The sequence below is a fragment of the Phoca vitulina genome, unplaced genomic scaffold, assembly GCF_004348235.1.
Source record: "Phoca vitulina isolate PV1807 unplaced genomic scaffold, GSC_HSeal_1.0 scaffold38, whole genome shotgun sequence".
In the NCBI taxonomy this organism is placed as follows: domain Eukaryota; kingdom Metazoa; phylum Chordata; class Mammalia; order Carnivora; family Phocidae; genus Phoca; species Phoca vitulina.
The window spans coordinates 12,478,027-12,492,138 of record NW_022589741.1 but is presented as its reverse complement, the minus strand read 5'-3'; positions in this window follow the sequence as shown (position 1 = coordinate 12,492,138).

Below are 14,112 nucleotides of genomic sequence, written 5' to 3'. Positions count from 1 at the left end.
ATATTTGGCGAGTGCATGAGAGAGCAGGTGAATCATAAGAGGTTTCTGCCTTCTTCAGAGTATGGAGGGTAAGTTTCCATTCCAAAATGTCTGGGAAAAAGGTTAAAGAAGGGGAGACCCCGAACCTTCCCCAACAAGAATGACATTCCCTGTAGTTCCAGTCAATTCTCCACCAGAAGTGAGGCTGGAAGGACTGACCTGGTGATGGCCCCTTTGCCACCTCCCATCCCCAGACACACACTCACTCACAGACACGCACACACGGATCTCACACAGATGTGCGTGCATGAGCGCCTCAGACACCTCCATACAGACGCACACACACACGGCCCTGGAGCAAACACACAGAGGCACCCCTCAGATGCACGCACAGCTCAACCCTGTCCCCGTGGGCACACACACACGCAGCCCTGCCACACCAGCATGCACACGCGCACCAGGTGTACGCGCACTTCCTTCTGCGTGGTTCCCTTTTAGAGCTGCGCGGGGGCCTTTGCTGCTCAACCGTGTCTACTCTCAGCTTGTACTTCCTGCCTTAAGGAGGTGGGGGCACTTAATGGTCTGTATCCCCATTGACTTTGGCAATGAAAACGTCAAACATGGAGAGAAAGTGCCTGGTGGCCCCTTTGTTACAAAGATGAGTGAACGGTGCCTGGCTTACCCCAGACCGGAGGGGGGAAAGGCTTCAGGAGGACCAGTCAGACGCCTGCCCTAGGTCCACCGAGAAGAGAGAGCACTGATGGATGTGTTTGGGGTGGGAAAAGGAGGACATGGGGATGTCGGTAAGATAACTGAAGCCTTTCTCTGGAAGAGACTAAGAGGTCTAGGGTAGAGATAGGTAATTCTGATGCCCATCACCTGATGTATTCTTGTCCTCACTCAGCCAGTGGCTAAAGCACAAGATGAGCCGTGTGAGGGGCTCGGGACATGACATGATGTGGGGGGGGGGGCGCTGCTATATGCCCACAGTGGGAATGATTGACATGAGTGAATCCTTGGCTTTTTGCCTAAGTGCTCCCTCCTTCATTATGTCATTTCTATCATCCCAATCACCTTGTCCTATAACTGGGACAGGTATTGGGTGGCCTGTCTTAGAGGTGAGGAATCTGGGGCTCAGGTAAGGTGAGCGACTTGCCAGGTGGATTAGTCAGGCTGGACTAATTGCTGTAACAATCAGGTCTGAAATCTCAGTGGGTTAGCTCCATAGAAGTTTCTCAAACAGGCCCCTCTTCAATGAGAGTTGGCAAGCAAGCTCGGCTTGATGGGACCCAGGCTCCTTCTTGTGGCTCTGTTATTCTTGAGGTGCTTGGCGTATCTTGATTTGGCAGGTGGATGGGAAAAGCAAGTGAATGTTTATGCATAATGCTTTTTATGGGCCAGGCCCGGAAATGATAGAATCTCCTCTGTTCACATCCCATGGGCTGGAACATAGTCACCCAGCTACATCTACAATGGGGAGGCTAGGGAATGTAGTGCAGCTGCGGGTCCAGGAAGAGAAGGAGAATGTAGATGAGCCCTGCCCGTCTCCACTGTGCCCTGACCCACACAGCCAACAACAGTGAAATCCGTCCTTCAACCTAGGTTCTGATCCCAGTAAGTACTGTGCTTTTCCCTTCCAACGCTTTACCTTGAAGTATTAAGCTTTTCCAACAAAGCAATGTCCCTGGTCTTTTTCTAGGTCTGGAAGTCCTTACATTTATAAGAATATCACGATAATGGCAATAATATCTCCCTCTCTGGTCTACGATGCACACATCACATTTACTCTCACCACCACCCTATACGTTATATAGTATAACCCTACCTTCTAACTGAGGACAGTGCAGCTCAGTGAGATTAAGTAGCTTCTCTGAGGTTGTGAGAATGTGAGTCTAAGCCCTTCTGGCTCCAGTCTTCTATCTTGCTCCCGTGTTGCTATGGCTCCCACTGGACCTGGGATTGGAGGCTGAGTAGGTGGAGAGTCAGCCTTCTTAATCCTTCAGGGCAGACTTCCCCGATGAAGCTTAAGTAGGATACAAATGGAGTGGGCAGAGTTCTTGCTGCCTTCTGCTCTGGGAAGCATCTGGAGAAATATAAGGGCATAGGCCATTGTTGCTTAGTTTACGTGGTAACTGTGTGCTTGGAGATACTAGCAGGGCTGGGAATCGAGTTCCAGTTATAGGATCTTGAGCGAAGCAACCTGGGTTAGGAATCAAGGGAACTCAGGCATAGTTAGCCGTGCAACTTTGGGCATTGAGCTTAAAATCTCTGGCGTTCAGCACCACACCCTCTCCTCCTGCAAATTGGAGACTGTAGACACCACCCTCATTCCAGACCCTCTCAGTCTGCATAGGCTCCTAACTGGTTTCACCAAGGCCTCATAGTTTGTCTTTAAACCCTTCCTGCACATCCTGGAAAGGAACCTTCTTAACCACACGCACATTTCATTGTGTCTTTCTTCTGCACAATGATGTTCATGACTGCCGTCAAGTCCAAGCTCCTTAATTAGCCCCTCCTATTTCTTTGTACTCTGCCCCTAGGTTGCCCATCTGGATGGATCCTCCTTGACTCCCCTAAACATATCGAATACTCTTACCATACTTTCTTTCTCCTCCCTCCAACATCCCACTGCCGGGGCACCCTCATCGCTAGCCTACCTGTCGCCACTTCTAAGATACCTCTCCTGATCACCCAGATAATCTGCGTGTTTGTACCCTCATGCAGTGTTTCCCTCCGAGGTACCCTCGGTGCCATGGTCTTCTGAGAATGTTTCTTATCTTTTTCCCCAGCTTGTAGCCTCATCAGGGTGAAAGCTAAGTCTTGTACAATTTGTACCTTTGGATAGAACAGCCCTCAGACAATAGTTTACGCCTGAGAAAATCATCACAAGATAGCCAAGACTTTCAGTGATATGCAAATGAAAGACTTGGCTTAGGAGCCATCATTAACGTCTGTTTGACTGTTTTCTGTTTTCTGCCAGCCGGGGATCATGAGGCAGCTCCCACGTCTTGCAGGGCTCCTAACCTCACTGGGTTTATCTGTAAGGCTGTATGGGTGGGACCTGGAAGCAGAGACTTGTGGCACTTTGAGTTGTGTATTCTCTGCCCACTGGGGGGGGGGGGCGGGGTAAAAGCCCAGGCCCCCGACAGGCTAACCTGTCAGGTGGAAGTAAGCGAGGCAGGTGCATTTGGGGAGCTCTATAAATGGAGCTCTCTTGGCTCTGCCCACCCTCAGCCCCTCCACACCAGGCCAAATTGTAGGCTGAAGCCAGTGGTGAAAGTAATGGATTGGAACCAGGATGCTCAGGTTAAGTGGGCCGCTCTGTGGAGCTCATCCATAATCCTGCTGGAGCCCAGAGAACAATACGTTAATTAGAGCAGACAGCGAGGCTCCCACCAGCCATCCATCCTGCCTGTGTCTGCGGGGCCTTCCCCATGGACATGCCGGCCCACTCCCTTCTCTGAAAGAGATTTATTCATTATCAATGTTTGTCTGTGAGAGGGGCCCAGTGGGGGAGGGAATGGGATTCCAAAGGGGACGGGATCTGAAAGCGGCAGCGCCGAAGCCTCTGGCAGCTGGAGAAAGGGTGTGTTTGGGGGCTGGAGATGGGGTGTTCCCAATTAGGAGGATGAGGCCCGGCCACTGGATTGGCCAGGGGAAGTGGTAAGCCAAATGATATTAGAAGAAATTCAGTAAATATGTCCAACAAGTGGTCCTTGTGGGAGTTTTAGCTTTGGACCTAGCTCACTTTAAGCCACAAACTCTGGGGGCGGGGGGTTGTGGGGGAGAAGAAGATAGGGAATGGATGAATCCCATTTATCTAAAGTCTACCCTCGTGGTTGCACTTCAGAAGCACTCAAGAAGTGCTTGTTGAGTGAATAAATGTCTTTCATGGCAGCCAGAGGGATTTAGATCAGACATCATAAGGAACTCATTACCAATGAGCAAGAAGAAATAGGAATGAGAAAGACCAAAAATGGGTTCTGGGATTCCTACCCAGCAAGAATCTTTTGAAAGAAAGGTGGACATATTTCATTTTTCCTGGATCCCATTATCTGTGGATCATGTAGAATTTTGGAGAAAATGGGAGAAGACCAGCTCTCCACAAGAAAGTGAGACAGCCTGGGGAGATAAGAAGTCAACAGGTCAGAGACGGCAAAGGACTGATGGGTCTGTGGCCCACTGACCAAGGCTCTGAAGAGAATGAGAGGGGGTGAGAAGTGGGGTGAAAAGTCCTCAGGAACTCAGCTCACAAAGGGACACGAAGGACTCTAGCCCCTCTCTGCAGCCCCTGCTACCAGACAGGGAAAAGGGGGAAGTGGGAAAGTGATTGGCCAAAGTCCCACAACCAGTGCGTGCCAGCATCTTGCTGCTCTAAGCCCTGGGCCAGCCTCATCCCCTCACCTGGAGCCTTGTTGGACATACAGACTCTTGGGCAGCCCCCCAGAACTACTGAATCCAAATCCCCATTTTAACAAGAGCCCCTGTGATTTCTTTGCACACCAAACTTGGAGAAGCAAGTCAGTAGATCCTGTGCCAACTTCTTCGGGGACCAGATGGTGGTTTAAGGAGAGAACTGCTGGAGTAGGTCAGAAGCTCTTGCCCTAACCGTCTATTAACTGTCAGGGTGACTTGGGGCGAATCGCTTAGACCCTCTGGGCCTTCGTTGACTCATATTTAATATGAAAAGATTGAACCAGATCTGCGTTTCTTAAACTCTTATCAACCATCAGAACCACCTGGAATGAAAAGCAGATTTTTGGGGGCCACTGCTATCGTTTCTTGTAGGGCCTGAGATTTTCTGATTGGTTCCAGAGCAGGCTAATACTGCCGGTCAGGGAACGCACATTGAGAAGTGCCTGCCAGATGATTTCTAAGGTTCCTTCTGACTTGGATGCTTGACAGGGTTTTTATTCCCCAGTTTAGGAGCCTTCCTTCCCCCCAGGCATCAACTGGTTGCTTGCTGTTTCTGGGTCCCCTTCTGTTCTCAGTAGTCAGTACCATTTGTTTCCAGCACACCCAGGACTTCAGTGAGCCAAATCTTACAAAAGGCATTAAAGTCAATGCAGGCAGAGTATTAGCCGCAAAGATTTAAGAAGAGTCCTGTGAAACACAGCAATAAAACCTGGAAATAACTATCCATTCCTACAACAAAGTATCTCATTTCCGAGTCCATAAACGCTCCCCCTCCAGATCCCCAGACCCATCTGTTTTGTAAGCATGTATAATTATTAGCACCATAAAGTCGCTTTCTCTACCTAATGTAATTATCAGGAGCCAAAGTACCGTCAGGTAGAGGAGGGGGAGGGAAGAGGAGGCGCACTCACTGCAAACTCAGACTATTTCTTTAAAGAGAGAGAAGTAGTCACACGAGAATGTAATGATTCTTTATGGTGATATTATACTTCCTATGGAGGCTTTGGGGACAGCTTTGCAAATAAGACTGAGCTGGCTCATCTCAAAGTAAAGAGCAGTTTGCTGCCATGTACAAGGGATTTAGGCCCTACTGGGAGCTAGGAATTAGGATCATCTTGCTTCCTCTGCCATAACCTTCAGATTCTCTGTAGGTCTCAAGGAAGGCCTTCCATGCAAGGCGCTTCCAAAACCCGTTTCTTCTTTCCTTCCTTTTGCACTTCCTCTGGCAGAAAAAAAAAAAAATTACAAAGCTTCTCTGAGATGTTAGCTAGCTTGGAACTTGCGGTTCGGAGCGAAGCCTTGACTGTGGTTTTGTGTTCTCCTGAGGTGCCTTGGGGGTGGGGAGGCTAGCTAGTCAAACGCTAACTGAGTGAGGGAGTGAGTAACTGGAGGAAGTGACGGATGAATGGATAAGGCCCAGACGGTGACAGGAACTGTTATTGAAGATGAAGGAGAACATATTCCTTCTCTTCATATGTCTTATTTGTGAAGGGGTTCGGGGAAGAATAAAGACCAACGAGGCTTTACAGACAGGCTGATTTTGATTTACTGTATGATGAGCAAAATAGCCTTCTGACCGTGTGGGCTGTTCAAATGGACTGGCCCCCTCTTTGCTTCGTGGTGAGTTCTCCATCACTGGGGATTTTCCGACAGAGCACTTTCCCCATGAGTCTTGTCTAGGATGTCGGTGTATTAGGTAGGAAGGAGGGGGAGTGGGTAATGGGGATAATGTTTATTAGCATTTACTATGTGCCTGACTCTTCAGGGATATAATCTCATTTAATCCATTCACCAAACCCATGAGGGTTTTAAAAGGAAAGAAGACAAGGACAGAGAATCGTGGAACTAAGTCCATGCATCCCAGCTAGTACGAGGTCGAGCCAGGAGGCAGACCAGGCCTGTCTGCTCCCCAGTTCATCTGCCTTCTACAGGGACTTGAAAATACCATCCTCAGCTTTATATTCTTCAGTGCACTTATTGGAACTGAACTTGACATGCTCGATTCTTGAAAACACAGGCTGCTGCCGCGGCTGGCAGCGATGTTGGTCTATCTTCTGGATCCATCTCTGAAAATTCAAAGAGGAGCTGTTGTGGGAAAAGCAACTGTTTTCAAGGCGGTTCTCTCTGGGATCGAATTTGTTTGTTACGCTCGTCTGCAGGTTTGTCTGTCTGCCAGGATCCCAAATCAGCGTGATGGATTAGGGATTCCATTCTCTGACTTGGAAATCCATACAAGTGGTGGCTCCTTCCTTCCCCTCCTCACCCCGGGGAACAGGCTCCTCTCTCTGGCTCTCACACAGACCCCAGTCAGGGCCGATGGGAGGAGAGTTTCGGCCGGGCAGGGGCAGACAGCTGAGGCTACACACTGCCACACTGTCACTCATTTCTTGTGCTGGGAAAATCCCAAAGGTGCTGGTGGTGCAGCCTGGAGAAGACTGGGCTGACGTGCTTTCTGCGGCATCTCTGCAGCCCTTTGGAGGCAGCTTCATGTGTTTGCGTGCGTGAGTGTGTGTGTGTGTGTGTGTGTGTGTGTGTGTGTGTGAGACGCTCGTCTCTGTCCCTTGTTCTCATGCCAACCGTCTCTGGATGCCCACCAGATTCCTTCCTGCCTATGTGCCTGTGTGCCCTGTTTCTCATCTGTCTTTGAAACCGTGTGGCAGGGACTCCTTCCCCACGTACTGGGGGAGCGGCGGATGAAGGGGGACAGGAAGCAACTTGTCGCTTGGCACCAGGCCACTTCCTTTCCTCTCTGAAGTCTACCCCCTTCCTTTTGCCTCGGCCTGCCTTTGCCTCCAGTTTCTTCCAATCCAGCTTAATATCGTGCTGGGAGAGGAGGGCACGAGCCAGGCCTCTGGGAGGGCATCTGCTTCTGCTGATAAGTAGCCCTGCCTTTTTCCTGCCCTTCGATGGGGCGGAGCTGCCCTCCCGCGCGAGCCACAGAATTAAAGCAGGGCACCGGGCTTTGGCATCTGGCCTTCAACTGGCACCAGATCTGCTTGTGTCCATGGATTTCTCTCAGAGACTCACTATGGCCTGATTAAAAATGATTTCTTCTTGCAAAGCAAAATAGGGCCCTGTGTGGAGTCCACCCCTTAAACGAGATGGGAAGCTGGAACTCCAAGGGCCCCGAATCTTAGGGTCTGAGAATCGATTCCCCCTTCCAGACTTGGTGGGGGAAGATTTCAAAGCCGAGGGCTGCACAGAAAGCGAACCTGCCCCTACGTGCTGCAGACCTGTGGCTTCCCAGTCTGCTGGGGCATCTGTGACAATGTACCGCAGATGGGGGCCCGCAAACAGCAGAGAGGTATGGTCTCACACTTCTGGAGGCTGGAAGTCCAAAATCGGGTGTTGGCAGGGTTCGTTCTCTCTGAGGGCTGGGAGGGCAGGATCTGTTCGGGCCTCTCTCCCTGGCTTGCAGATGGCCGTCCTCTGCCTCTCCTTCTTCATGCTGCCTCCCTTCTATGTGTGTCTCTGTGTCCAAATTTCTCCTTTTCATAAGGATGCTAGTTGTATTTGTCAGCTCAGGCTGCCATAACAAAATGCCACAGCCTATGTGGTTTAAATAGCAGAAACCGCTCCGAGCAACAGAAACCAACAGAAAATTTTCTCACCATTCCGGAGGCTGGAAAGTTCAAGATTAAGGTCCAGCAGGGTCCAGTTTCTGGTGAGAGCTCTCTTGTTGGCTTGCGGATGGCTTCCTTCTCACTGTGTCCTCACGCGGCAGATGGGAACGCTCTGGTGTCTCTTCCTCTCCATAAAAGGACACCAGCCTTATCAAGTTAGGGCCCCACTGCTATGACCCCATTTAGCCTTTATCATCTCATAGGCCCTATCTCCAAATACAGTAACATTCGGGGTTAGAGCATAAACATATGCATTTGGCAGGGAGGGGACACAATTCGGTCAGTGGCACCAGGTTGTTGGGCTAGGGTCTACCCTAATGATCTCACTTGATTATCTCTGTAAAGACCTTAGAGCCAAATCAGATTCCAGAACATTCTGAGTTCTGGGGAGTAGGACTTCAACAGATGAATTTCAGGGAACACAAGTCAACCCGTGAGACTCGGGCCCCACCCAGCTCCCTTGGCCACCTTGGGATCCACTATAGAAGAGACTCTTCCAGCTGGTTTCCTTTCCCTGGCACAGTCTGCTGGGTTTTCTGAGGGCAAGGGATGGGAATAGGGCCCCCCCCCCCCAGTAACTCCCTTAACTGAGGCAGGATATCCAGGGCACCCAGGGCTCTGATCAGCAGTCCCACCTCAGGAGTTGCCAGCCCTGCTCATAGCTGCCATTTTCCATGTCATCAGCTCATCCACTGGGTCACTGCCACCCCAGCTGACTTGTCTCTGTTCCAGGAGGAAGGAACCCCAGCATTCAGGTGTCCTTGGAGACATCCGGGCAGAGCCAGCCAGAGAGCACGAGGGGGACACCTCTAAAGGGGACTGAGGCATGGGGTGTGTGGGGAGAGTCTAAGAAGTGGGAGAGAGGAGAAGAGAGAGAGTAGGAATTGGTCAGATCCCCCCTCATTCCAGGCTTGCTGTCACAGCCATGGAGAAAGCCTTTTAACCACATTTTTTCCTCATAATAGGATTATTCTGAAAACATTTCAAGCGAGAGAAATGCTGTTTTCTTTTAAATCTTTATTTAAAGTACATGAAGATCAGAATTTTCTTTTCCAGATTAAGTAGCCCTTATATCTTTATCATTCTCCAATAATTTCCTCCTGGAGATAGAGAATCCAGGTCTTTGCTATTATCAGGAGGCCCTGGAACCACGCTGTGCTTCTAAATTAGGGAGGTGGGCATGGGATTCCTCTCCATTCCCTGCAGCCAACCACAAACTCACATCTCGGCCCTGGCACCTGATGCCCCCCAGCTCACCAAAGGGCTGGATGTCCACCTTCCCCCTCACGCCTCCACACATCACTCAGCACTGTGGAGCTTTGGCCTTAGGAGAGCACAGGGTTGAGAGTTAGAAGAACTTACTTTACTCACCACGTGATCCAAGTGGATGGGGCAGGCGGTGGGGGCATGAAAGCTTATGGGGGAGGTAGATTTCATGTGGCTCCTTTCCTTCTGGTTGTACCCACCCTGTCCAACATCAGGGGAGAAAGATGCCTGCATGCTGCCCTCCCCATCTCTGCCTTAAAATCAGACGCTGACAGGTGGAAGGGTCTTTGGAAAGTGTACAACTCATCTCCCTACTGGATGTGTGGACAGTGGCTAGGGTCCTGCTTTCATTCCTCCTGGGGAGGGGAGCTCTGTCCCCCATCCCGTGGGAGACAGCTCAGGATGGTAGAACATCTTCTCCAGTGTTGAGCAGGATCCTTCCTGTTAGGGCTTTCCAGAGAAAAAGATCCAATAGGATGTGTGTGTATGTGTGTGTGCGTGTGTGTATTTCCATATATATGTGTATATTTATATATTTCCATATGTGTCTGTGTATATATATATACTTTTTCACATATATATGGAAAAAGATTTTTATTAAAAGGAATTGGCTCATGTGCTTATGGAAGCTAACAAGTCCTAAGACCTGTAGAGTGAGTGCGCAAGCTGGAGAGCTGACGGTGTGGTCCCAGTCTGAAGGTTGGCAGGCTCAAGACCCAAGAAATGTTCATGTTTTGGGTTGAGTCCAAAGGCAAGAAAAAGCCAATGTTCCATTTCAAATGCAGTCAAGCAGGAGAAAGTCTCCTTTGCTCACAGGAGGGTCAGCCTTTTTGTTCTAGCCAGGCCTTCACCTGATTGGATGCGGCCCACCCACACTGGGGAAGGCAGTCTGTTTTATTCAGTCTGCCAGTTCAGGTGTTAATCCCACCCAGAAACACGCAGATTAATGTTTGACCAAATGTCTTGGCATCCAGTGGCCCAATCAAGTTGATACGTAAACGTCATCGCCGTACTTCCTTTCTACCATTCCCCAATTAGTCTGCTCTTACATTTCTGGAATGCCAGGCTACTCCGGCCAGAGAGGGTGACACTGGCGGGCCTGTGCTTGGTTCTATCTTAGAGAAAGTGACTGGCTGTCAGGATAAGGAAGCCTGTCTCCCTGCCCCTCTCGGTGCCTGGGTGAATCACAAGAAGTGATAGCTGGGCCAATAGGAGAGATATACTGGGACTGAACTTTGGAGGAAAAGAAGTAAGAACGCACATTTCCGGTGGCTCCAGAGCGGGAGGAAAAGGGAGCTGTCCTACTTAAATGCCAAAGGCTCTACCTGCATCACGTCCTTGAAGCTGCGCAAAAACGCAGCACGGGCACATCTCAGCTCTGCTGTCACCCCAAGGAAACAGGCCCAGAGTGTACATCAGCAGCTCAGAGTCCGGCAGCTGCCAACTGCAGGCACCGGGATTGGAATCCAGCTTAGATGTACTTTGAAACCCCCTCTTCCAGCTCCCTCTGGGGAAGCTGCAGGGCCGTGCAGGCTCTGGGAACCCTCTTGCCTCGGGGCTCAGGGGCAGTGGTCAGGTTTAAGAGCATTCTGACAGCAGCAATGTTGTTCTGCCCACGTGCACAGGCAGCAAAGCTGTCTGCCAGCAAAGGGAGTCACCGCGGGTTTGACGCCGCTATGCTAGGCCACCTGCAGTAGACAGGACACGAGGGGCCTGGAGGAGAGGACCACGACAGGTCACGTTCTCCAGCTCTGGGGTCCTTGGGATGAAAGCCTTTCGGCTGAGCAGGCAACCTGGAGGCTCCTCGATTTGGGGGCACTGAGGAAAGGGACAGGTCGGGGAGCGAGCGGCCAGCTCCCGCAGAGCACCTGGCGGTCTGCGGTCCCTGGCCTGGGGTCGGTCTGCGAGAACTCAGGATGGTAGAACATCCTGGGGGAGGAGGGGTGCACGGGAGCCTTTGCAAAGGGCAGGGTGCAAGTGGAGGCCGGCTTCCTGTTTGTCTGGGACCCTGCCAGCCCGCAGTCTGCAGTGACTCGGAGGACGAGAGCAAACAAGGGGATTTTCAGATGGTCTTTGCGTGCTTTCTCCTTTGTTTTCCCTTGGAGGGAGGGGTGCTGCCACGGGTCCTCTAAATCTTGGCCCAGAGGGGCCAGGCGTGAGAAGTTGCAGGGGGGAGGGCTTCTGCGAGATGAGAAGCCCGAAGCCCTGCTAAGCTGAGCTGGAAGCTGTTGATAGGCACTCCCGCTCGGGGAGGCTCTGCTTCTCAGGAGAGATGGGAGCTGACCTTTCTGGATCCTCTGGCTTCTCTTCCACTGGACTCTTGAACAGGAACTGTCATTAATGTGGGGAATCTGGGGGCTGGAGGGGCCTGAACTTAATCACTGGGATGCTCCGCAAACACCCGCAGGGAAGGGACCTCTCCACCCTTTCAGGACAGCCCATCTTGCCTGTGTGAAGCTCCTGCCTGGGAAGTCTGGCTTCTAGTAGCTTCCATTCACCACCCAGGGTCTCCCGAGCCCTGGAGTTGGTTCCCGCTTGTCTTGTGTGCACTACTGGGTCTAGGCTTGTCCTCTGACCCCACAAGCGCATTGTGCTTGGAGTGCTATCGCCCTCTGTGGGAATGTGGCCCATGCTCTGAAATGACTGCCTATGGTAGCTGTTTCATTTCCCCAGCTGGACTGTAAGCTGTCTTCAGCGGGGACCAGATCGTCCCTATCTTTTATATCCCACATATTCACTACTAGAGGGCTGAGCATATGGCGAGCGTTTAATCACTGCATGGTGGAAAGAAGGAAGGAAGGAAGGGAGGGAGGGAGGCAGGGATGGACGGAGGGAGGGAAGCAGGGAGGAGGGGAGAGAGAGGGAAAAGGGAAAGATTTGTCTCCATCTTTCTTTGCCCACACATCAGTGAATCTGCACCCTGGAGAGGGTCCCCTATTTTACGATTGTTGTTCCTGTCTGGGAGGTGCCCTGGTGTGGAGAACAGCTCTGGGCTCTGGCCTCAATCCCTGGGTTCCGGTTCCAGCTTGTATTCCTAGCCAAGCAACCCTGGGCAAGTTACTTTTCCGAGTCCCAGTTTCCTCTCTACAGGAAAAGGGGAATCATAAGCTCTAGCCTCATATAAGCTTGTTGTGAAGATCAAATCAAATCAAGGGACCTCATACCCCATGTAAACTGGGCTTCCTTAGGCAGGAGAGGCAATGCTCAGGTTTATGATATGGGGAATTGTGATTCCAATAATAACAATTTTGTTCTTATTTATTAGTTTCTAACATGTGCTGACCAATGAAAATTTCTATATGTGGTCTGAGTATATAGCTAATGAGGTGGGCAGTTTACCAGAGGTTCAGAAAGCTTAAGTGACTTGAAAAAGTAGGATTTGAACCCAGCTCCCTAATGGTCTTGAGGCCCCAATGCTCTCTACTACATCAAACCGCTTGCCATTGAAAGCAATTAGGGTCACTATGGGGGAGGCGGTGGAGGTTGATGTTGGACTCAAGGACTCTGGGAGAGACTCCAAATCTTGGGATTGTATCACTTTCCCAACTAATTGGGCACAGGAAATACTCAGGTTCATTCTTCTCCTGGGTTAGTTTTTTTACATCTTTTCCTTGCCCTGAGTGTGTCCTTTGCAGTCAGAGTGGGGTCTGCCAGCCAAGGGCACTTGTTTTCCAAGGAGCAAGGGATGGCTGCATTAAAGATGTGGGTTTCCAGGAGCTCTGTGTGTGTGTGTGTGTGTGTGTGTGTGTACATGCGTGTATGTGCACACATGTGTGTGTGTGTGTGTTTGTGTGTGTGTGTGAAATCTAGAAACCAGGCAGAACGAGGCAAGGAAGATGTGGCTCTGAGGCAGTAACCAATTGATCATCTGGCAAACTTTATTGAGCACTGACACGTGCCAGGAGCCGTGCTAAACCCTGAGGGGTTGAGGAAAGCACGCAAGTGCTCTGATCTCCAGGAGCTTACAGATTGGTGAGGAAGACAGGATTCAGGGCAGATGGAGGCTCCTTCTGCTTCTGGCTGGGCAGGGGAGGCGGGGGGTGGGGGGGGCGCGAGGATGGCGGGAGGGAGGGGGGTGTTGGGCAGAGAGGCTCTACCCAGGGGACAGTGGGGGAGGGGTGGCACCCCCCGGCCCCCCTGGAATTCTCTACCCCACCGGCCCCCCTCAGGCCTGGTCCTCAGTTTAAGTCCAGTAACTTTGGTCTCCAGTTGCCTCCCGCCTGCCACGTTCTAACTCAATCATTCTTTGAAATTTGGAGCCGTAGCTAAACCGCCTCTGCCCTCTAACAGGATTTTCACAGTCCCCACAACAGCGGCCAGCCTGGTTCCTCACGTGCTGTTGTAATCTACACCACTAAGCCTGCGGCTCCAGGCCTAAAGCTTAACTCGCCTTGCCCATCGGAGCTCACTCTTCCTGGCATCGGGGCCTCATGTCAGGGAGGGGAGCTAATCCACGCCCCCGCTCCGCACACACAGACGTTTCAAAGGAAACACAATGGCAGAGGGAGCACGGCTCCTCTGGGAAGGGCGGTGAGAACCCTGTGCCCCGCTCCTGATGGGCAGTAGGAGAGATACCCTGGTGTCTCTGCACTTTCTCCTCGGGGGGTCTGTGAGAGAGCCGAAGCAGGTGATGTTTTGGGAGATTTTGTTCCATGGACTGCCCAGCCTCAGTGTCTATATTGCGAGGGCTGGCTCTGTTAACGGCAGTGGGGACTGATGAGCCACAGTGATGGTTATGTGTCTGCCCGTGTGCCGGTCAACACCTAGGACCTTTTTCTAAAACCTGCTGTTCATTTTTGGTCCTCTACCTCCATCTTAACACTTCATG